The 24,671-nt window shown below is 40.4% G+C and overlaps 1 protein-coding gene across 2 annotated transcripts in view; it reads right to left on the bottom strand.

The window, feature by feature from the left end:
• LOC146326306 (uncharacterized) overlaps positions 1-24,671 on the bottom strand; it is a 214,495-nt gene that overhangs the window by 50,620 nt on the left and 139,204 nt on the right. Inside the window, exon 3 of one of the 2 annotated variants that reach the window (XR_014770599.1) lies at positions 13,010-14,393. The exons of the other annotated variant lie outside the window; for it this stretch is intronic. The gene's annotated coding sequence lies outside the window, so the exon portion shown is untranslated. Of the gene's footprint in view, positions 1-13,009; positions 14,394-24,671 lie in introns of those variants that run through there. 2 annotated transcript variants of the gene reach the window in all.

Raw genomic sequence — 24,671 nt, 5'->3', positions numbered from 1 at the left:
CGTTTGCAGTCCGTCGCTGACTTTCTCTCCCTCAGCTTTGCCTCGCAGGCTCAGCACCCCCCCCCCAAAAAAAAGCTCCACCAATCAAATGCTGCAGGTTACTGGAAGTTTACCCAGAAGCACCACAAACACACACACACACGTCTGACCGTCCTCTATATGGTGAATGTAAATCACACACTGACAGAAAAATAAGAAAAATTCTGATTCTCTGGTAGTTCTTCTGTTACTTTTTTTTTGTTTGCGCCAACATGGCTTATCTGCAGCTGAATGTCCAGTGTGTGTGTGTGCATGTGTGTGGAAGTGTGTGTACATTGTGTGCGTGTGTATTGTAGATATTATTCTGTGTGTGTGTGTTCAGCGTTAAACTGAGCCTGTGTTCAGCATTACAAACATCATAAGTGATGCTTTGCCCTCAAACTGTGTGTATGTGTGTATGTGAATGTGTGTGAACGTGTGTAAGTGTGTATATGAGTGTGCATAAACGTGTGTGTGTGTGTGTGTGTGCTCTGCATTAGAAGCACCGGCAGCAGCACTGACCCGTGTTCGCCTCGGTGTGTTTTTATCTCTGCCTGTGTGACCCGAATTGTAAATACAGCATCCTCCGCTAAGCTGTGTGTTTTACTGTGTGTGTGTGTGTGCGTGTGTGTGTGTGTGTGTGTGTGTGAGTACGTATGTGTGTGTGTGTGTGTGTGTTGGCTTGTGTGCTATGAATTATGAGCAGCAGCCTCAACCTGACCCGATCTGTGTATGGGCTGTATGACTTTGTATCTTGCATATCAATGTGCGAGTTATCTCTACAATACGCGTATGTGTGTGTGTTTTTCTGCGTGTGTGTGTGTGAGAGCCATGCCAAGAGGTTAATTGAGGGGAGGGCCTCTAAACCGTTGCCCAGGGAAACGCTCCTCCATCCATCACCTCATTGGCTATTCAGTACCACGCGTTGAACAAACAAACTAATGCCCAATCCTCGCTCAGCTCCAGGAGCTCCAGGACGGTGGTGGTGGTGGGGGCCCACGGTGGGTCCCTGTGCCTGCTGTCGGAGGCTCCTGGCCGGGCCACTGTGGCAGGCGTGGCCCCCTGCTCCCTGACCTGCTGGAGCTCAGACAACAGGCTAATCCTTACAGCACACAGAGGAGCCGCTAATAGGAGAGGATTAACCCGACAAATATACCCACTCCCTCTGCTGCTCCTCCTGCTCCTCAGCTCCTCTCTCTGCTCCTGCTCCTCCTCTGATCCTCTTCATCTTTGATACTTTAACACCCTCTTTTCAGCTGCTCCTCTTCCTCAACTCGCGTCTCCATCCCCTCTGCTGCCACTCGACATGAGTCTGCTCTTCTTCCTCACTACTCCTCATCTGGTCATCTACTCTTGCTCTGCCTCTGATTCTCTTCATCTTAAGCACTTTCAGACCACTTTCTCTGCTCCTCATCCTCACCTCTGCTTCTGCTTCTGCTTCTGCTGCTTTACTGCACCTCTCCATTTCTATCTGCTCCTCTTCCTCACTTCTCCTCATCTGGTCTTTTACTCCTGCTCCTTCCCGGTCAATCTTTGTCACTTTTACGCCAGTTTTTCTGCCCCTCCTCTTCCTCAGCTCTTCCTCTGTCTCCGTCTCTGCTCTTCCTTTACATCTCTATTTTTTTTATTATATTCATCCTTGACTTGTGCACCTTTCCCTCACTGCTCCTCTTTTGGTCCTCCACTCCTGCTCCTCCTCCTCTGGTCCTCTTCCTCTTCATAACATTTAGGCCTATTTTTATGGTCCTTCTCTTCCCCTTCCTCCTCTTCTGCCTCCTTTTCTCCTCCTCCTTTACATCTCCATTTTCTTTATGTATTATTTCATGATTCTACTCCTCATCTTCATCCTCTCCTTTACGCTTGCCCTCCTCCTCCTCTGCTGCCTTGATTTGTTGGTGTTTGCTGTTTCCTCCCTCCCTACCTCGTCTTCTATGCCTTCACTTTATTATATGCCTCTTTGCTCCTCCTCTTCCTCCACTCTTCTGCTCCTTTTCCTTACTGTGCTCTCCCCATCCTCCCTTTCCCTGCCCCTCCTCATCCTCATTATTGTTGTGTACCTGTCTCAGCTTCCTCCATCCTTTCTCCACACTTTCCCTTTTCTTCACTCCTCTTCTCCTCCATCTGTCCTCCTCCTCATCTTCTTTTACCCCTCAACCTGAAACACTGCAAATCCTCTGTTTACACCACCCTTTCCCATGTTTCTCCCTCCTCCATACCTCCCCCCTTTTTCCTAATCTTCCTCTCCTTCATCCTTCTTTTTCTTATCTCTCCTTTTCCTGCTTCTTTCTCCATCTTTTTATTTTTTTCTTCTCTCCAGGTGACCGTTGAGTTGATACAAGGGCTGTAAGTCAGCAGGCTGGAAAGAGCTTTATTGTGTGTGTGTGTGTGTGTGTGTGTGTGTGTGTGTGTGTGTGTGTGTGTGTGTGTGTCTGTGTGTGTGTGTGTGTGTGTGTGTGTGTGTGTGTGTGTGTGTGTGTGTGTGTGTGTTGGGGAGAGAGTGGATTATCCAGGTTCCAGGACTCGGCACTCGCCGGCAACCGAGCGGAAAGCTTTAATGAGAAGTCGCTGTTTACTGAGGACAGAGTGGGACACACACACACACACACACACACACACACACACACACACACACACACACACACACACACACAGACTTTTTATAGACTCACAGAGACAAAAAATACACAATAATACACAGTTGCGCACACACACACAATGAAACACACTTTTCTCATAAAGACACACACACACTAACCAGTGCAGTAATGGGATTTGGAAGGTTTTCTCTATAAACCAGTCTGTCCTCTGTCTCCTCATTAAGGAGGACTGTCCAGACCTGAACACACACACACTCACAAACACACACACTAACACACTGCTGGCTCTACAGTGCTGCAGACTTCTGGGCTCACTAATTATTTGGAAGCTCTGTATCTTTGTCTTTTTTTGTTTGTGTGTCTGTTGTGTGAGTGTATATGTAGGTGTGTGTGTGTGTGTGTGTGTGTGTGTGTGTGTGTGTGTGTGTGCTGGCTCGCTGCTAACAGTAACAGTCTGGCTGAATTCTGGATGAGGGCAGCAGAAGACACTTTGCAGCCCAAACGGCTGTTGATCCAAAAATATCTGGTGGTATTTTCCTCTGATTATGATCTGATATCTTCTTGTTATTTCAACTTCAATTCAGTTCACACTCATTCACTCGGTCCTTTGTTGGCGTTACCATAGTGCAGGGACGTTATTGCCAAGGCGACAGGATTTAATGTCATAATACAATTAGCAAGGACACAGAGGATCACTGAGGAACACGAAGCGAGACCCAGCAGAGCTGCAGGCAAGAACAGCAGTTTACACGTACACATGTAGTTTAGTCATAGTGTGGAGTCAGAGGACGACAGTGATGCAAAGTAACTACGTACACTGATTTTAGTACTGTACTTAAAGTTGAGATGAAATGAAAAATGCCTTTTTAAAACTTTTAGATTACATCACTAGTCACATTAAGCACTTTTCAAACAATATATATATATATATATATATATATATATATATATATATATATATATAATTTAGATACTTTAAGTCCTTTTTGTTGCAAATATTTTTATACTTGCTGGGCGAACACGGAACCATTTTAGAAATGCTGTTGTTTAATTCCAGCTGCATCATCTGTGATGTAAAGCCAAAGCTCATGATTTATGTGCTCACTCTGCCCGACTGTCAAGCCACAACCAGAGTGCTCACACTCTAATAATAATTAGTCTTAATTTATAGAGCACTTTTCAAAATGCACATTACAAAGTGCAAAGTTGTAAATCACCACGTTGTAAAAGAAAACAAATAAAAACAATTTGGTGTATAAAGTACAATACAATGCAAAAGGCACGGATAATAAAATAAAAGAATATGCCATTTCTGCAATATTCTGATAATAAGCGCCTCTAAATCTCACACATTGGCCCTTTAAATAAAAGTTTGAGTGCTGGACTGATGTTGCCACTTTTACTTTAGTAAAAGATATGAATATTTCTTCCACCACTGGCGAACAGGACACACAGGCTGTCAGGTTACTGAGCTAAATGAAAATTAAATCTGTAGTTTAGTTTTGGCCAATAAACTTCTTCATCACTGAAATGTGAAAATGAGAGAAAAACTGCTTCCTGCCAGGAGGAATATTTGTCTCGGTGGAGCAGGAAGTACACGTGTGTGTATCCACTCAAACACACAGTGCTCTCTGGGCGGCCATGTCTCTTTATATGGTCCATTTTCTACAGCCAGTTTGAGCTCAGCGAACCTGTGTGTGCTTAATAAACTCTCTGTTCTCGGTTATTTTCACATTCACAGCCTGAAAACAGCAGACCAGAGATTCACGCAACAGTCAGTGTTTATTTCTCTACACCATTCATTATATTTGATTTAAATAGCGGCAGTCACCTCATATTCCACACAGGTTGGTCTTTAAAGTGTGTAAAGCCAGATAAAATATCACTGAAACATTTCCTTATAATCCTCAGAAACTTGTTGACCTCGTGACCTTTCCTCTAGCGCCACCCTCAGGAGAAACTTTACTCTTTTAGCTCCATTTCTGGTAAGAAAAACAGTTGATATTCTGGGTTGTGATGAACACTTCAGCCTCTAGGACAGTCATTCTCAAAGACTGGGTCAGGACCCACTGGTGGGACACTGGAGATTTTATTTGAGTTCCCAGATAAATTAAAGATCATGGAAGAAATTCTGCAAATTTAACATTTATATCTTATCTTTTCCTAGATGAAATTAAAGCTATGAGTCGGCCTGTTAACTCAGCCTAAATGCATTTCTTATTTCCAAAGTTTTAACATGTGTCCATGTTTTTACTAACATGTCAGGATAATATATAGTGATGGAAAAAAATGTTCAGGAACTTTCATTTATGCACAAATGAATTCTTCTCAAGATGTATTGATAAGGCCTGTTGTGAACTGGGTTGCTATATATATAATATTTTTTCAAGTGAGTCTCCAGGGGAAAAAAAAGAGACACTGCTCTACGTTGTTAAATAACTATATGAGTATACAATAAATAGTACTCAAAAATCACTAAATGGATTTCATTTCAGAATATCTTTTCAAATATTGCATGTAAACCAGTGCATATTGCAATGATTTTGTATTTTTGTGCATAATTACTTCAGTGTTTTTATTGGTTAAAGGATAATTCCACATTATTAAAATTTGTCTTATTTTTGTGTCTTTATCCATAATTGCTTTCAGTATTGTACTATAGTGGCAGAAGGAAACAGGTTGGGAAAAAAAAAGTATGGACATAAATTGTGAGCTTCTCAACTTAAGTTTGCTTTTTTAAATTTGAAAATCATAAACAACAACTTCTAATTTAAAGGATTTGTAGAAACAAAGAAGAAATTTCTTAGCAATGGATAACTCCAAACAAAGAGGCATGTTGCCATAGTAACTGCTAACTGCTCCTGATTATTCTGTCAGTATAGTCTTTGGCTGCAGCTGGTCAACTAGCTGCCGCTAGCTCAGTTAGCCCTGTAGCTAGTGACCCTCAGCTGACCTGAGTCTGGACAGACCTGCAGCTCAGAGCATCAAGACAGTGTTTGTGTTTACGCTGCGGGCAACGAAGCAAACTCACCGCTCACACGTGTCTCAGGTACAAAATGGAATGACAAGACAACGTGGGTTGGGGCTAGCTGGTTAGCATGCAACTTCAGTAGATATCGCTGCAACACAATACATAAAAGTCTTTTAAACAACATCACATCTACTGCTTCTTCACATTCTATTGATGTTAGTTTGTGTTTTGAATGTTTTAAAATGCCATATCTTACACAGTGTACCTTCAGGAGGTAAAATTCAGGGCGCCCTGGTAGCTCAATTGAGCGTGCAGCACATGCACAGAGGCTGAATCTTCAGCTGTAGCCATGCATTCGATTCCAGCCTGCAGCCCTTCGCTGTGTGTCTTTCTCCCACTCTCTCTGCCATTTCTTGTTTGTCTAAAGCTGTCCTATTGATTAAAGGCTAAAAAGGCCAAAAATCATCTATAAGGGTAAGAACATCCAGAAATTGACGAGTAACAAGAAAGAAACTGAGAAAAAAAGAGAAAAATGAACATTGTTTTGTAACTGAAATCTAATTTGCTCTTAAGACCCCTCAGATTTATCTTGACACACCTCTGAGGACATCATGCTTTGGAAACAGTGATCTATTTGAATGTTAAACTCGTGTGTGTGAGCACATGTCAAATGTCAGCAGAACTGTGTGCATTTTTGCACGTAGCACCACTGCACCTACATGAACCAAAGCAGTGGGTGTTACGTGCAGAAGTGCAGTCTGGTTCAGAAGTTAATGGTTGTTGTTTTGCTTTCATTTTCTTTTTCTAATAAGTTTGTTTACCTGAATGTGTGTTTCCAACTTGCACGACTGTGAATTATTCATATATATTGAGTAAAACATTCATAATCATTGTGGGAATTGACTTGTTTGAAATATTAAATGTCTAAATATGGCTTGTGGACACACAGAAACATATGCAAACATGCAGAACACACTGCACAAACACAAACACACACACAGCTAAACACACGCAGTCACAGTTGGTGCCACATGGTTCAGAACTTCACACTCTTTGTGTGTGTTTCGTGTTTGTGTTGTTTCTGCACCAGTGAGCCGCTGCAGGTCACACACTGCAACACACACACTCACACACACACACGCACGCACGCACAATAAGAAGCGCAAATACAAACAGACACAAATAGATGGATGAGTGCTCCACCACATACTCACTTTTTATCTGTTTCTGCATGTACAGACATGAATGTGCTCGTGTGTCGTGGTCTCTAAAAAACTCTCCCTCCCTCCCTCCCTCTGTCTCCCCCTCTGTCTCTCCCTCCCTCAGTCTCTCTCGTCCAGAGAGTTGGATGGTGATTAGCGTTGGGATTCTGGGACTCTGGCCTCAGTTTTCATTAACAGCCATAAACACAGTTCTGCTGCACCGCCGAGACCGACCGCAGGCTCTGTGTGCGTGCGTGTGTGTGTGTGTGTGTGTGTGTGTGTGTGTGTGTGTCTACATCTGGGCGAGCTTTGTCGGTGCTTTGATGACAAGAGTGGAGAGAGAAAGAGAGAGAGAGAGGTGTTGTTTATCATGGCAGTAATTAAGCCCGCAGTTCGGCTTTAATTAAAATATAACAGCAGCACTAAGTATGGACCGGCTCTCTCTCACACACACACGCACAGACTGAAAAACACACACGACATCTTTAGCTCTCTATTTACCACAGAAGATAAGGTAAAAAAGACCACAATTTGAAACTCATCCAACTCTTTAACGGCCAGAAATATTTGAACTGAAGCCAAAAAACACTCGTGATCGTCTCTCCCTGATCTGCAGACTTGAACCTGAACACACCCCGAGCGCCAGCGTCTCATTGGCTGGTTTCACTTCATCATTACAGCTGTGTGTCAGTTTTTCTCTTCTGTGTGATCAGTGGCACTGATTGATCTTGGACAAAACAGACTTAAAGGAGCAGGCAACATCTGTAACATGTCTCCACCTGCTGTTTGGGTTCATGTAGGTGGAATCCTGCTATGTGCAAAGGGGGCATATAATGTTAAAGCTCCTTTAACACTGGACAATCAGCATTCAGCCCTGGGTCACATGACTCTGCAGTAGTCACGGTTATTTATCATCTCCAGATCCAACTGACAGTGATGGAAACATGACATCCAGGTGGACATGCTATATTCACCCCTTTTTGGCAGAAGCATTGAAGGCTTGTTGCCTCTGATGGTAAATTCTGCAGCTCTTTTGCTCCCTTTTTATTCACATGTGCTGATCGGCTTGACTCAGTTTGACTCAATTCAGCACAAAGTGGAGTTTGCACCCTCTTGAAATTGTGCATTCAATTGATAAAGCGCTCATGTTTAATCAAGCATCTGAAAAATGACTAAACCTTTCCTATAAATTTCCTGCAAATCCTTCACAATAAAAGTCTCACATTATTTTGTTATCTAAAAGCATTGATTATGAAGCAGCCAAATGAGGAAAAATTATTTTCATCACAACTGCTATCAGCTGAGAGTGAAGATGAATCAGTAAAATAAAGCAGATACCTGAAAGCACAAACAGAGACGCCATAAAACTTACATATCAAGTAAGATTTTTGATGCTTCTTCCACCACTGATAAAGACACACCAATCATGGATTGTGTTTTCAGCTGGTCTAATCAAACAGCACTGTTACTACGTGGTGACCACGAATCTGCTCCAAGGCTAACACAAATCCACAAATACAAAAGTAGGACTGCAACTAACGATTATTTTAATTGTCGATTAATCTGGTGATTATTTTCTCAATTAAGTGATCAGCTGTTTTGTCTGTTACATGTTACCTTAAAAAAATGATTCAAACCGGTGGATCAATTATTAAACAGCTGGTGATTCATTTCAAAATCAATTAATTGTTGCAGCTCTGCACAAATGCATGTCTGGATTTAGAAATTTAGTCACATAGTCAAAATGACAGCAGCTCACATATATAGCCTCAGAGGTGTGTGTGTGTGTGTGTGTGTGTGTGTCCAGGTGTGCAGTTGTCAGTGAAGGAGAAAATTAGTCAGAAAATGACAGCAACGTACCTCAGTGAGCCAACACACACACACACACACACACACACACACACACACACACACACCTTCAGCTATTTTCCCTGCAGTGCAGCCTCAGTGACTGCATCATATATAATTATATAGAGACTAAAATATCCTGAACGTTCCTTTCTGTCTCTCGCTTCGTGTCTTTGTCATTAGCTCACTCTCAGCTCCCATAACCGCCTGTCACCTTTGACCTTTGACCTCCTGACCACTTCATGTCACAGCTTAAGACAAATCCAAGCATGAGTCAAGGCCGCATCTTAAAGGAGATCAAGACCAAGTCGACCAAGACAAAATCAAGTTGTACAGAAGTGCATCTTGTATTGCTGTTGTTCATATGATGACAACACAGTGTCATGTGACTGTCTGGAGGATTTCAACACTATAAAGGACATTAAACAATGAGACACTGAGCTGAAAAATACCTTCTTCACTGGAAATTAACACCCACAAAAGATGCGAGACAGTGTCCACACAAGGCTAGACAGGCCGTCTAAATCTTTACCAAATGTATGCATATCATACACAACACAGCAGAACAGTACTCTATACAAAATACTATAGAGACCCTTAAAATGAATGGGTGGTGCAGGTTAAAACAGTGTTCTACATATTCAAATTATTGTAATAATTTCAATGTTTCAGTGTTTTCTGTTAGCTTAAATATGCACTCTGCTGCTGTATTATACAGGCACGATACCTAATTAAATTATTCAAATCAGAATCAAGAGAGAGAAACTTTTTACCAAACTGACTTTCCAAACAGAAACTTGACTTTCACACGAGTGCTTCAGATTCTTTTGCACTGCATCTAATGGTGGGATGGAGCTACAGAATAAAATTCCTTTTGGATACATTTTGCATTGCATTGCAGCGCCTAAGAATTATGATCATAATAAAACTCTACTTTGGCAATTTCTACTCTCTTATTCAGTCACAGCAATGATTTTAAAACTCGTATCCAACACTTAACATTAACTTAAATAATGTGCATCTGTGTGCTTTTTAGAAGGTCGCCTGCTTGTAAAAAGTCAAAAATTAAAGCTTCTGAATAATTATAGAAAACCCTCAACATTCTTTACGTCTGTTATTGACTGAATTAACATGGAAATCAATGTTTAAAAAGCAAATAATCAAACACCTTGGAACATCATATCAGTAGGATACATGTAGGGATTTGTAGATTTTGCTGAGAACTCTGAGAGCGTCATCAGTTTTTACTGATAAATACACATACACACATAAACTCATATATACATACATACCAGTCACAAGTTTTCACTCAAACATGCTAATTCAATTCATTAATATATGTATAATATGTGTTATTTGTGATGACTGTAATATTGAATGGATGTTCTGACCCCAGGAGGAACCGCTTTGCTTCAGGGCACAACTAACATATAAACAAAGTATTGACGAGGTGCCACAAGCGAGTACCCAAGTCTTACTTAAGATTCTCAAAAATGGCGACCAAGGTTGGAAAAGCAAACGTACAAAATGTAGACTCAAAAATGAGACAATGCTGCTACACTTTTATGCTTTCCATGATCAATAATCATGTTGCATAAGATAATATACAAGTTAATTCATGCATAAATAGCCAATAAGGTCTCACCGCTTTAATTTTATTTCCATTTCTATGTTTTTTGGTAAACTTTCTTCTATATTTCTTTTTTCTTTTCCGTTATTCAATATTCTTCCTTCTAGTTCCTGTAATAAATCATAAAACAACCACCATGCATCATCAAAAACATGTTACATTGAAATACTCGCTTCACTTGACGTGAAACCTGCAGCCACAGTGTCCCATTTAGAAAGCATTCTGGACGACGTCCATTTCACATTAATCAGAATTCAAATTAATGCCAAATGTTCACTGAATGAGTCAGTGTCTGTTTATGAGTCATAAGAAATCATTAATAATCTTGTAGAAGGTGTAGATGTTTATAATGGTTAAATTAGACAAAATGTTAATGGAGTTTGGCACCAGTGAGACAGAAAGCCACTTAACTCATTGTCCAGAGTGTTATTATATGTTATAACAGGCTTAACTTTACATTTGCAGACAATAAACAGTTATTATCAGCTGATCAATTTACAATGGAGGACTCGTTGCTTGTTACTTTCAGTTTATGGTGTTGTGTGCATTCTGCGCTCCTGCAGAGATCCTGCAGCCTGTCTCTGTCTGCTGTGTCTGGTGAGGACTGGGGGGGGGGGGCAACTCACACCATGAATCATATATTAAACAGGATTACAACCTATGTAATATACAGTCTGTGACTCCAACTCGCCGTTTGGACTGTTGTACTCATTTTTTTCATTAACAACAACTACATATTACTCCTTTAATTACTACTGTTAATGTCATTATCGTTGTCCTTCGTTTGTTTTGATTATTAGTTCTTGGGTTGGTGGGATTATGGGGTGGGAAGGATATACAGTATTTAGGTGTTTGATACCTCTGATACAACCACAGACTGATAAATAAAGTGAAATTAAAAAAAAAATAAAAAAAAAGATTCCTCTCAGAGTCCATGTTTTGGAAAGTATCGAAGAAACCCTCCTGACGCCTTTCAGGATTCTAACTGGTTTGGTCTTTTGGTTATTTAGGTTTTTGTGGTATTGTTATTGTGACATTGTTTATGTTGTGTATTGTTGTGGCCCATCTAAGAACAGCTGCTACCAACCAGCCTAAGCTATAACTGCTGTCATATGTGGCTCTGGTCCGTCTGTTATACATGTGTCCCGATAAAAATAAACACATGGATGAATTAGAAACACATTTCTTCAGCAAGCCCTTAAATTTGGCTTCACACATGCATGAAAGAGACAAAAGAAGAACTGAAATGCAGAAACTAAAGGCGCAGGAGCAGTATGATATGATATCAGCACTTGTTTATTGTAATAAAAACCTCTGAATACAAAGTACATTCACAGGTACAGCAGCGGGTCACTGAGCTGCTCTGTTTGATTCCTACAGCAAACCAGTGGTGACTACAAATATTCAAACTCATACACCATTTTTACAACTTTATATCCCATAAACATACTGTTATATTTCAGAATAAACACACTGTTGTACTTACATACAAATAGTCCAGGCTTTAGATCAATGGTTACTCATCTGTTACTAAGCTGTCGTACTAACCAACCAGCTGAGTCCTACAACGGCTTTATTTACTGGAAAATACAAGTAGAGATCTGACTGACGGGTCAGAGACAGTTTCAGCTTTTGGAGATCTGACTGACAGGTCGATGGAGATTTTAACTGCCCAGATAACTGGCAGCTAAACCACTTACACCATGAACTCCATGGAAAACAAATGTGTTTCTTTGTTGGAGAGAAGCAGAGGAGAAGGAGGAGGAGGAGGGGTGATAAAGATGAAGAGCGGATTTGGTTCAAATATGCAGTAGCAGCAGAGAGCTAGCAGGTTAGCTAGCAGATAGATAGATAGATAGATAGATAGATAGATAGATAGATAGATAGATAGATAGATAGATAGATAGATAGATAGATAGATGTGTATGTCAATTCTTCCTCCTTATTGGATCTGAAACATTCTGTGCATTGTCATAACAATATTAATAATATAGACCAGTTTTTAGGGGCATAGCACAAAGACTGGAAGTCAAGGGAAACTGTTAGCACAGCTGAGACACTGGACAAGAGAGTGTGGGACATGGACGTCAAACTGAATTTCATCCCAGGCCATATCAGCATTTTGGTTACCTTCAAAGTGCCGGGTGTAAATGTAAGACTATATAAATGCATTGATTATATTAAATAATAGCTAATTATAATTATTTTTAAATTTACAGGAGCAAAACTCAGAAATGACTAAGTCAAAAATTCACAAGAAAAATATAGAAAAATATTGTATGTAGTGCAGAAATTCTGTTCTTTGCAGTCTCTCATGGGCCATATTCGGCCTGCGAGCCTTATGTTTGACATATGCGGAGGTGAGAAATTTGTGAGCTGAATTTAACTGTTGTGTTTATGCTGTAACATCTATGGGCCAAATGCAACCTAATTTTTTTGATTCATTCATTTATTCAAGTTTCTGTAAATTAGACCACACCTCTAAGAAACTGCACTTTGATGTTGATGAATGGTTTCAAATATCAAACAAAATGAATACATTTTCACAGTAAAATACCAAATGTGGTGATGAATGGATGATATTTGTACAGGAAATGAGGGTTGAGGCAATAAAATCTGTCCTGGAGTCATTGGAAAGGGGCATTTTAAGTCTGACTAATGCTGCATTTGTGAGTCTGATACCAAAATCAAGGTTGTGTCCAGACTGGAGCAGGAAGCATTTTTTTGTCCCTAAACTTAATGTGTTAATGTTAACCACAGTGTTGTCAATTAGTTTGAACAGTGTGCACAGTGAAGAAACGATGTGTACAAATCCCACAAATCTAAGGTTCCCGTCTAGACATGATTCAATAAAATATCTGATAAAAGTATATCAGCTCATAAATATTAAGTATAAGCCCATAACATAAAGATCCCTTAAATTTGGTTATGAAACAATTTTGACCAACATATGCACTGGTTGGGACATTTGACAGGTGAAAAATAAACGAATCAGTGCCCTCTACTGGATGAGCAAGGTACTGGCGATACTGCAAACATATCTTTGGCATTTCTGGCATTTTTTACTGCTTTCTCGTACCTTTACGCACACATCTGTGATAAACTAGAAGTGTCAGATCTTGTATTTACTTAAGCTAAGCTAACAGTTTCCACCTGCTTCTAGTCTTTGTGCTAAGCTAGGCTAAACACATACTGGACCTGTCTCTGTACTGGACCCACAGAGATGAAACTGAAATGCATCTATAATGTCTATAAATGTTGGACTGTTCCTTTAACTGTGACTTGAACAAGTAGGGAGGAATGACTGAGTGGAGACGATGGGGACCAAAAAGATTTTCCACGACAGTTCCTGTCAGTTCCTACCAGAGTTTCTATTGGCCGGTGAGAGGAGGCGGGTCAGCTGATTATCTGCCGTTCACCCTGTCCTCCGAACCCTGACTGTCAACCATCAACTACAGGCACCAGGGCTACCAAAAAATGACAAAAAAAGGTCAGAAAAGAGATTGATTCGCCCATAAAATGTGACCCTGGGAAAACAAAGTGGAACTACAGTTCTCACACTGCAAAAAACAGCTGAAAAAAGAGCAACAAGAGCAAAAACCCATGAAAGGTGGAGAGCCGATAATCCACTGCGAACGGACGAGTCCACTTAGGCTTCAGTTAAATCCACACAGAGAACAGCGCAGCGTCGACAGAAAAGTACAAATCCACCTCCCGAAAAATGGCCTACCGAGGATGTGGAGTGGAAAAAAAGACCCCAGAAGAATCAAACACGATTAATTCCTTGTTATTCAGGACGTTTTCTCCAGCAAAAAAAAAAAAGTGTTTCTTTCATCTGTTTTTTTGTGATTCGATTCTCCTCGACGGAAACTTGTACCAAGAATGTGCAACATGAAGCAAAAAAAGCAGTTCACGACCACAGGCAAGGAGGGAAGGGAAGAGAAAGAATCCTCAGAACTGCATCAGAGAGGAAAAAAAAAGCTTGAGGACTTAATCTGTTTTCTTTTTGTAAATTGGAGGAAGAAAAAAAAAGAAGCTTTAGATGCTCTTTGTGTCTTTAGTTTTGTCTTAAGGCAGTCTTTTTTGTCCGGCCCCCCTCTCTGGCTCGGTGCTCGACGACGCTCCACCTACAAGAGGATAGATACGAACGTCTTACACCTCAGGAAACGCAACGCAGAAAACACATTCCATGCAAAATGTCTCATCAATGAGGAAAAAAAATGTCATTTAAAAAAAGGAGTAATTGAAAGCTGGCTGAAGAAAAAAATAATGTTGAAAAAAGAAGCTGATTAAAAAAAGGAGGAGCGGTTTGCAGAGCCACAATAACGCAAAATGAACTCTTAGATCAGATAAAAAATGTAACAGCTGAACTGCGTTTAAACTAACACAGTCACAGTTAAATGCAGTGCTTATAAGATTAATTGTATTTTACTTGGAAAATAGAAAACAAAGATACTGTAGTTACTCAGGTGACAGAAAAATATGAAATGGTCAAACTAGATGCAACAGTCAAAAAAATGTCTGATATGAGCACAAACTCTGAAACACAGATTTCAAAACTATTTATTTTACTCCAGTAGGATTTGGAACACAAAGCACAACAAAGCCTGAGCACATGGGAAATACTACTTACTTTATGTAAGAGATAATAATATTGAAGTACAGTGAGGAGGTCATAATTGAGAAATAAACTACAACAGGGTGGGGTTCACAGTGAGGTCTTGAAAAGCAATAATTTGACAAAATATATTAATTTGAAAATGGTTGAAAAATAATAGACCTTTTGTAGTGAAAAACATTATTATTAAAATTTTAAATTATTTTTTTTATTTTTTGCAAAAAATATTGAACTTTTCTTTGCATCATGTTTTGTTTTTGTTTTTTTAAACAACCATTTTTTTCTATGCTGGGCCCAAAGCAGCTAACAGTTCAAGTCTCTAAAACTGTTTCCTTCAAGGAAGCTAACAGGTCAGTTATGCAGTTAGAACTGAAAGCATGGTAAAGTGCGTCTTATATTTTAAATGGCTGAAGATGCACCAAAAGCGTCATGAGGTGCATCACACTGTCCTGACGGCTGTAATCTGACCTTGTTTTTGCAGTATCTGTTTGGGGAGAACTGGAAGGAGTGTGCAAATATGAAAAAAAGTGTTGACGTGATTTAAAAACATTTTTTGGTCATGAGTCCTGATGTTTCCGCACACTTGTGTGGTTTGTCAGTGAAGTGAACAGCACTGCAGACTGGAGTCTCTGTTAACAGTGACAGAAAAACAGACTGCATTCACTTGTCTTCTCTATAAGACGTCTGTCACTGCGCTGAATTATTATCGACTACGACGAACTGTCTAGACGCCGTCTCTTGTTCTTCATCTTCGTGTATGTTGGTTCACATTTGCTGTAGTGTAAAATGTTCTTAAACTGTTGTAAATTGATGTAGATTTTTACCCTCATATGAATAACAGGACGTTCGTATGGACACAGTTTTGATAATAGACTAATCAATTAATAAATATCTTGTGTCAAATTATTGATTTTTTGGGGGCAGGGTAAGTAGCTGTGTTATAAGTAGGATAATGTACAGTGTGTGGGTCATTATTGTGAAATAAACCTCCTCATGGTGATTCTTAACTCCTTTGCCATCTGGTTTTATTTTGCAGTCATGACGTGTTCACTGTATATTATCACTTCCTTGGATCCCTACTTGTATCATGAATTTGAAGTTTAAGCTCATGAGTTGTATTTTATTTTAATATCTTAAGTTAAACTACATTTACATAATAAAAGTCTTGCATATTGTTTCCTGATGACCTGGGATTATATGCTATAACTGAAAGAACTATTATGAATATTTCTAAAAGTGTGTTCAGACTGAATTTTGTAGTGTGAGTGAATAAAGTCTGATCTGTCACAGAGTCCTGCAGTGAACACCTGTACAGTCTGTACTGCGGCTGTTTGTGGTGAATAAACCAACAATGAACAAAGTGTCCAACAGTTAAATTCACACAATAACCCAAAAATTCACTCCTCAGTCAGTTGGTTATTGCTCATACTGTACACACATACTGTGTGTGTGAGTGTGTGTGTGTGTGTGTGTGTGTGTGTGGGCATTGTGATGTGGTACAGTGGGCCTGCAGTTACACACAGTGACTTTAGTTTCAGCTGGTTGGCTGCAGTGGTTCATGACTCATGACCTTGCATTAGTTCATGTGTGTGTGTGTGTGAGGCTGCATTTTAACTCCAGTAAAGAGGAACGTTTAATGCACACACGCACGCACGCACGCACACACACACACACACACACACACACACACACACACACACAGTCAGAGGTGCTGCTGCAGTTGTCAGGGATTACAGTCCTCATCTAATCCTTTCCTCCTCTTCCTTCTCTTGCTCTCTTCTCTCCCTTCGTTCCTCCTGCCTTACCTCCTTACCTCCTCTTTCCTCTTCAGCTCCTTTCATTCTTCATAGTTTCCTTTCCTTGACTTCTACCTTCCTGTTCTCTCCTTTTAATGTCCTGACATCCTTTACAGCTGCACCTTCACTCTCAGAAATAAGAGTTCATCAAGGGTTCTTCCTGAAGGGCTGAGGTTCTAACAAGAATCATTTGCTTCTGAAGAAGGAAACCTTTCACAGATGGTTCTTGGTATAAGCCTTTATGTTGGTTTTAGGTAGAACTCTGAAAGGGTTCCAAGTGGAACATTTATATAAGGTTCTACCAGGAACTAAAAATGGTTCTCCTATGAGGGAAAGCCAAAGAACACTTTATGGTTCCAGTTAGCACCTTTTATTTCTATAAGTGTACCTTCCTTGTCTTTCCTGTTTTCCTCCCCTCTCTCCTTTCACTTTCCCTCCTCTTCAATTCAGCCTCCCTCCTCCTCCTCCTCCTCCCTCCTCCCTCCTCTCCTCCTCCACCTCCTCCCTCCTCCTCCTCCCTCCCATCGCGGCAGCATCTGTTCATAATGAAACACACAGTTGGACGTCGTCCTCGTTTAGCGCCTCCTCCATGCTACCTGCTCCAGAGGTTACCTCCCGCCGGGCGCGTTTGTTAGACATCATCAGCACCTCCCCGCGACCTCCCCACCCCTCCCCTCCCTCCTCCCCCTCCCGCCTGCCACCTCCTCCTCCTCCAGATGTCATTGATCTGGGAAGTGGGTCACAACAGCGCTGAATCAAAGCCAGGTTACACACGGCTCCGAGGCAGATACTGTATGTAATTTTAGAGTGGGTTAATATTTAAGAGGGAGAGAAAGAAACGTGACGGCTGACGTTTGGAGCGTTCTCAGGTTCTGATCATGGAGTCTATCGCCTGCAGACCTGACAGATGCTGAAGGTGCGGAGGGTGAAGATCTTGGCCTGAACGCCTCATGGATCTGTAAATATGTCTGCAATTTGAAAGACGCAGAAATATATATTTGGAGTATTTTCATTTTGCAATAGAAGAGAGAACTCCCACACGCTGCCCTTCATTTACAATAAACCTAATTAAAGATGCAAAGTTTCAGTAGGGGTGAGGAGTAATAAAGTATATATACTTGTTACCATACTTAAGTGTGTTTTCTTTTTGTTTGTTTTGTTTGGTTTTTTTTAGGTATCTGTACTTTCCGTGAGTATTCATCTTTCTAGTAAATTTTTACTTTTTCTCCCAACGTTTGAACACAAATATCTGTACTTTCTACTCGTTACATTTTCAAAACTCGTTACTTTAGTTTTATAGATTATTGTGCCGCTTTCCAACATCAAGACTGACTTCAACCCTAAATGGATGTCAGACCAACGATTCACTGGTGTATCCATCAGCGCATATAAACAACAACAGCAGATACAACCAAACAAAAAAGACGTAACAAGACATAACAGGACGTAACGAGATGGAAAAAGATGTAACTAAATGTAAAAGACCAAACAAGACAAAAATACATAACAAGGCATAACAGGATGTAACAAGATGTAAAAGATATAACAAGACATTAAGAGCCTAACTAAAATGGCCTAAAAGACATAACAAGACAAAAATACGCAACAGGAAGTAACAAAACATAAAAGGTGTAATGAGACAAAAGACGTGAAAGATGTAACATGAGGAAAAAAGATCTATCAAAGAGCAAAAGACATAACAAGACACAAAAGATGTAACAACAGAAAAAAGATGTAAAAGCCACAACAAAATGAAAAATGACATACAGGACAAAATAAGATTAAAACGATGTAACAAGACAAAAAAGACATAACAACGGAAAACTAGTAATTTCTTACACAAGTGTCTGTACTTTTACTTCAGTAAAGAATGTGTGGACTTTTGACACTTCTGCGTTTCAGCTGCAAATGACACGCCAACATTTATATCAGTGTTTGCATTTAATTTGACGCATTTTCAGTTTATCACAGACTGTGGATGTTCTTTTATGAGTGTGGGATGTGCCTTCTGTTGGACCGAACACACGGCCAGTGGGACTGATTACCTGACAGCTCAGCTCAGCTCAGGTCCCCGACTGGCCTCACTTGAGTTTTATCTTCCTGGAATGTTCTTTGTTTCTCTGCTTTACATGATGAAGGTCTCAGCAGCAAAATGTGGCATCTTTAATAAAGTTTACTGCAAATAAAGGACAGTGTGTAGGAGTTCATGGATTTTCCGCCTTCGCGCCTGTCTACATGACACTGAAGGTGTGCATGAGCCTTTAATTCTATTTTTGAGTATTTTCTTTTTGTAACCATAAGGGATTAAAAAGAAAAAAAAATCTAATGCACCACAAGCATGAGAAAAAGGCATTTCAAAGCTGATATGTCATCAATAAATCATGTAATTTGAGATTCATTTAATAACAATAGATTCTAAAGCAGTTTTCTTTACTACTTTTGCAACAGAAACACACAAATCTGAAAAAGTAGCAATGTGCATCCATTCAGATACAAAACAGATTTATTTAACGTCCTAACCTCAGTCTGACCAGCTAGTTTTCAGTACTGCAAACTTAAAGGACCAGTGTGTACAATTTAGTGGCACTAATGAAAACATACAAGTCCATTCCTGTCCATAAATCTGCCCTTAAATCTCAGACATTGCACCTTTGAGCTTCGATCAAACTCACAGTATTTGAAATTGCAGTGGGGATCCACAACTATCCAAATACTTAACACCAAATATTTAAGGCAGAATTTTGGGGTCTCAAATGAGGCACACAACATGTGCAATATTTCCAATGAGTGCATTAGAGAAGCCATAAACACTCTGCTTTAAATATTCTACTAAACATTATGTATGTGGCTTCAGTGAAGAGTTGGACGGAGCTGATCCACCCTTCACTACAGTAGATTTAGTACTGTCAGACTAACTACCAACAAAGCTGCTTAAGGGTGAATTTAATGTAAAAATCAAGGTTCAGGAGATTAAAATATATTCATAAAAACTGCAGCTGCCTTGAGCTCAGAGGTTCATTCTCGATCTTGATAAAATATTCTAAACTCAAGGTTCAGTTACTGTGTTACTACCATTTGCTGGAGGAGGCCACGGAAGCTGGATAAAATTTTGCTCAATGAGAACATTTTTTATTCATTTATTTATTCATTTAAGGATGGTTGAGGGTAGGGGGAGATGGTGCTGATGGTTGGTGCTGATGGTGTTTGGAGAAGCTGGCTTGTAGCTGGACAGTCGCCGGCTCAAACCCTGTAGGCTGGCAGGATGAATCGCAGCGGGGAAAGTGACAGAACAGCACTTGTTCTCCCTCATTACCACCTCGGAGACCCTGGACCCCCACAGGGCTCCAGTGGAGCTGCTCAGTGGCCATCAGGTCATACTGGTGTTGTACTGGGCAAAATGGACTCCCTGCGGCAGGACAGTTCAACTTCATGGTGAGCCAAATGGGAAAATCATTGGGTGTTCATGGGCAACACAGACCTTGTCAGTCAATGGCTGTAAATATCTCTTATAGTACAATGTAAAGATATTTTCTTCACTTTCTTCTTCAGTCCACGATGCAACTTGAGGTTTGACTGAGCGAATGGCAGATGTAGATGTAATCCTATTGTAGCCAATCACAGCTGCTTTAAAAAGACGTAACCAACACCATATTGGTTCAGATTTTACAGTCTATGGTTCAGATGTCTCAGAGCTCAGAGATATGTACCTCAGGTTTATTTATCACATCACACACATGCCAGCCTGATTTGCATACATGGCGGCGGATAGAAAAATTCAAAAGGGTCCATATCCAGCCCACAAGCCGCTAGTTGAATAGGCTACACACACTCACACACACCTACCACCTCGTCCTCCACATATGTACCACGACACACTGCTCCCTGTATTACCAGTGATAATGCACGTATTTTTACATAGTTTTCGTTTTTATTTTTCTTATAATTTCTCTATATGTCTCTATTCTCAAATTGTTACTATAACGTAACCTAATTTCCTCACCAGGGATCAATAAAGTGTTTCTGATTTTGATTCATGATAATCTGCACACCTTGTTCTGAGTGGTTTCATGCAGGAACTATACTTTCTTTCTCGTAGAAAGTAGTTCCGGGTAGATTTGACTGCAGGAAGGAAGTAGTTCCGACATGAAACTGCTCACAACAAGGATGATACTGTGGATTATCACGAGTATGTGGGTCATGACTTCTGGAAAAAGACGTTGCTGTTCCACTATATTGGAGAGAAGTCAGACATCTCTATGACCGATATGTTCAAAACTAGATGGATAAATCGAACTACAGGCCAGAGGATACCTACTGCGAGACATCTTCAAACACACAAGAAATACTGGAAATATCAGAGGAAAATCTGTAGGAAGCAGTGGTTACTAAGAACAAAACACAAGCTTTTCATCTTTGTAATTAGCTGGAAAATGGTCCCATGAGTTTACTGCTAGTATTGAGCATGCTCAGGCTGCATTGGTATGGATATGTGTTCTGTACAGATACTGTCAGGGTAACTGTCAGTTTGAAAGCATTACAAAACAGACCAAACTTCACCAGACATGGACTGAACATGTCAAATCTGCAGCCATGTCACACCAAACAAACATTTGTGTTCGTTGGAGAATGTTTGATCGCTGTGTCATGGCCTTTAATATCCCCTTTGGTTTCAGGTTGTGTCTGGTTTGGAGTGGCTCTCTGATCAGAAAACTACGAGGGCTTGCTGGAAAATAACTCCACGGTACAATAAGATGTCATATGTGACCATTAAACCAAATCAAAGCTGACAGATGACCACATGTAAGACAGAACACTGCTACTTAAAGGGCACATTACATCATGCATTAGCCATGAACACTGGCATCGGACATAATTATTGGCCGTGGCATTGTCTGAAATGAGCATAAATCCGGGTCCTGTTCATGTCTTATTGAGTTTCAGAAGCCTTGTAAATTCATCCCTCTATGAAATATTAAGTCTGCAATGGCAGAATTTCTCAAACAAAAGCAGCGATGTTGCACATGTGTTTAAAAAGTCAGATGGTTGCCCTTGCTGTTTACTGCGAATAAACTGAATCAAAGAGCGAAAACAAGCCAGCTCTGCTTATTGAGGGAGGTTATAAAGCCTGAGGACGATCAGTCTGTTCAAAGAGCAGGTTAAAAAACATAAAACACTCCTGAGCATTTAAAAATCTGCCTTCCTCCAAGGACAAAGCTTCAAACGGGAGGTCTGTTCAAACCTCGACGAGAGTGTGTTCAACCTTCTACGAAGAAACCAGCCTGAGATTTTGTTTTTCTCTCTTTGAGTTTGGGTTGTTAACCAGAAGGACAAAGGGCCATCCATTGGAGGGATGAAATAAAATTAGAAAGATTCTTCGTATGACTCGGGGAAATCTAACGCCAGGAAAGTTCAAAGGAAAAGCTCAGATGAATAAATGTGCTGGTAGTTTGGCCTTCCCATAGTTGATGAGAAATGAGTTTCTTATCACGAACACACACAACTCCACAAACACCTTTGCAATTCTCTTTTTCTCTTTACTCTGCAAAAAGATATTGAACAATATCTAAATACGATGCTACACTGCTCTAATAAACACTGTGAAAATGATAAATATGTGTTTCTCCTTCAAGGACGACTCACAATTATCCTTTGTACCCAGAGCTGCTTTGTATGCAGTCAGAGCATGTCGGTGTTTGTTGTGCTTTTTCTTTGTTTTCTTTCCCAGATTAAGACAAAGTTTCTGACTCTCAGCGGTGGAGGTCGGAGGTCGGCGTGGATGCAGAGCCGGCGGAGGTTCAGCGCCACGATGCCCGGCGCCGAGACAGGGACTGCTGATGGCTGACATTTGCTCCATTGGGGGCCTAAAGCCAAATTTATGCCTTTCGTTCAAGGTTTTACACTTCACTCTAAGAAACAAGGGTTCAAAAAGGATTCTTTCTTGTGTGCCGAGGTTCTACCCAGAACCATATACTTCTATAGAACCCTTTTTAGCAGAAAGGGTTTTGTCAAGGATTTGCTGTAGGACTAAGGGCTCCATTAAGAATCATTTTCATCCGAAAGAACATTTTTTGGAAGAAAGAGTTCTTCAAATGGTTTTCTATACTGTAATCTAAAAGAATTCTTGGTAGAACCCCATGGGTGGGTTCTTGAAGAAACCTTTTCATTATAGAAAACATTTTTGTCCACAGTCTTGGAAGGTGGAAAGTTCCCTAGAGAGGGTTCTGTGTAGAACCAGTAAAACTTTTCATAGAGGGTTTTGGGTGAAACCTCTGAGGCCCTTTTTCCACCAGGTTAGCACTGGTTCTTAAACCAGTTCTGTTCAAGATTCTTGGAACCTTGGTGCTGCCTTCTGAACCAACCCGTGTTTCCACCAGTTCTGACAGTTATGTTTTGGTTCCAGCTCAGAACCAACTTTTCAGGTTCAAACCAATTCCATGTTGTCGGTTCCATGTTGGTGGAAAAGGCCTATGATAAACCATTTACAGGCCAAAATAAACTGGTTTGGAACCTGAAAAGTTGGTCCCCAGCTTGAACCAAAAAACTTGAGGTTTTCCTTGAGAACCAAAGTGGGCATGTCATATTCTCCACGTTCTTATGCATTGCACAAACACCATCTTTTGATGACATCCAAGGTTCTACGAGTCTCGAATAGAGAATAGAACTGATCCAAGTACCAGAAATAATTTGGTGGAAAGGAATATCTAAGAGGAACCTTTAGAAAGGGTGCAACTGAAAGGGTTCTCCTAGGGGAACAAACATTGTTCCACAACCATAGCTTCAAATGGATGAACTGGAAAATAAACCCACAGATTTTTCCTGCCAGTCTGAGATCAAAACGCTGATGTTTTTGTCTCAATAGAGCATCTTTTTAAAAAATTAAAAACACTGGTTAAAATAGAGACTTCTATGAACATGTAAGCTCAGAAGCTTTAGATGAATGTATCCAGAGCACTTCTGACAGTCCTCATTTATGTTTGCTTAACAGTGAAAGGAATAGTTGGACATTTTGGGAAATATGCTTGTTTGCTTTCTTTCTCATAGTTAGATGAAAAGATTGATACTTCTCGTATCTGTCCAGTAAATTTAAGGCCACAGCTGGCATCCGTTTGGCTTGGCTTAGCACAAAAACTGGACACAGGTGGAAACAGCTACCCTGGCTCTGTCCAACAGGGACAAAATCCACCTACCAGCACCTCTACAGCTCACCAATTAACACACTACGTCTTGGGACCTGTTACTTCTGGACTCTCTTCTGGCACCTTCTTAGAGCCAAGAAATAATCTGGTTTCTGACCTCTGTGAAATGCCTGATTGTTGTTTTAACGTGTTGGTTTTTGTAGGGATTAAAGAAGCGAGATCTAGAGTGTTAATGAGCATTAGAGGTGTTGTTGTTGCAGTTCTCCCTGCAGCTAGTCTTTGTGCTAAGCTAAGCTTACCACCTGCTGACTCTAGTGTCAAATTTAATATAGAGATATGAGTGGTATCTTCTTATCAAACTCTTGACAGGAAAGTAAATAAACCTTTTCCCCCCCCAAAATGTCAAACTATTCCAATAACCATGAAAGTTTATTCTTGACCTTGGAGATTTCAGTTTCACAAAACAATCCCTACTCAAAGTCCATCTGATTGTTTTGTCCTCAGCAGAGAAGCATAAATCCACCTTAAGTGACCTTTAAACATCATCAAAAGGTAGCAGAGGAGCAGAAATCAGGGCCAAAGAAAGTAAAGAAAGACATGTCAGCAGGGACAGACACATCGACTGAAGCAGGAACTAAACCTGAAACCATCCAGGATGACAGGACACATGTCAAAACCTGCTGTCAAAAAAGTCTTCTGGAAGAAATGAAAAAAAAAAACCCACTGACTGTCAGTCAAACAATCCAGCTCTGGCTGATGTAGGGCAGAAATGGGCTTTGATGGAGGAAAAAACAAGCCTCCTGAGGTAAATGTAAAGTCGAGAAACCTCGCCAACTGCCAACCCAGTGACTGTAA

Source organism: Lutjanus erythropterus, chromosome 5, assembly GCF_056507025.1.
Source record: "Lutjanus erythropterus isolate fLutEry1 chromosome 5, fLutEry1.hap2, whole genome shotgun sequence".
Classification (NCBI taxonomy): Eukaryota; Metazoa; Chordata; class Actinopteri; order Lutjaniformes; family Lutjanidae; genus Lutjanus; species Lutjanus erythropterus.
The sequence above is the reverse complement of the archived record's forward strand: the minus strand, read 5'-3'. Positions and strand labels throughout refer to the sequence as shown.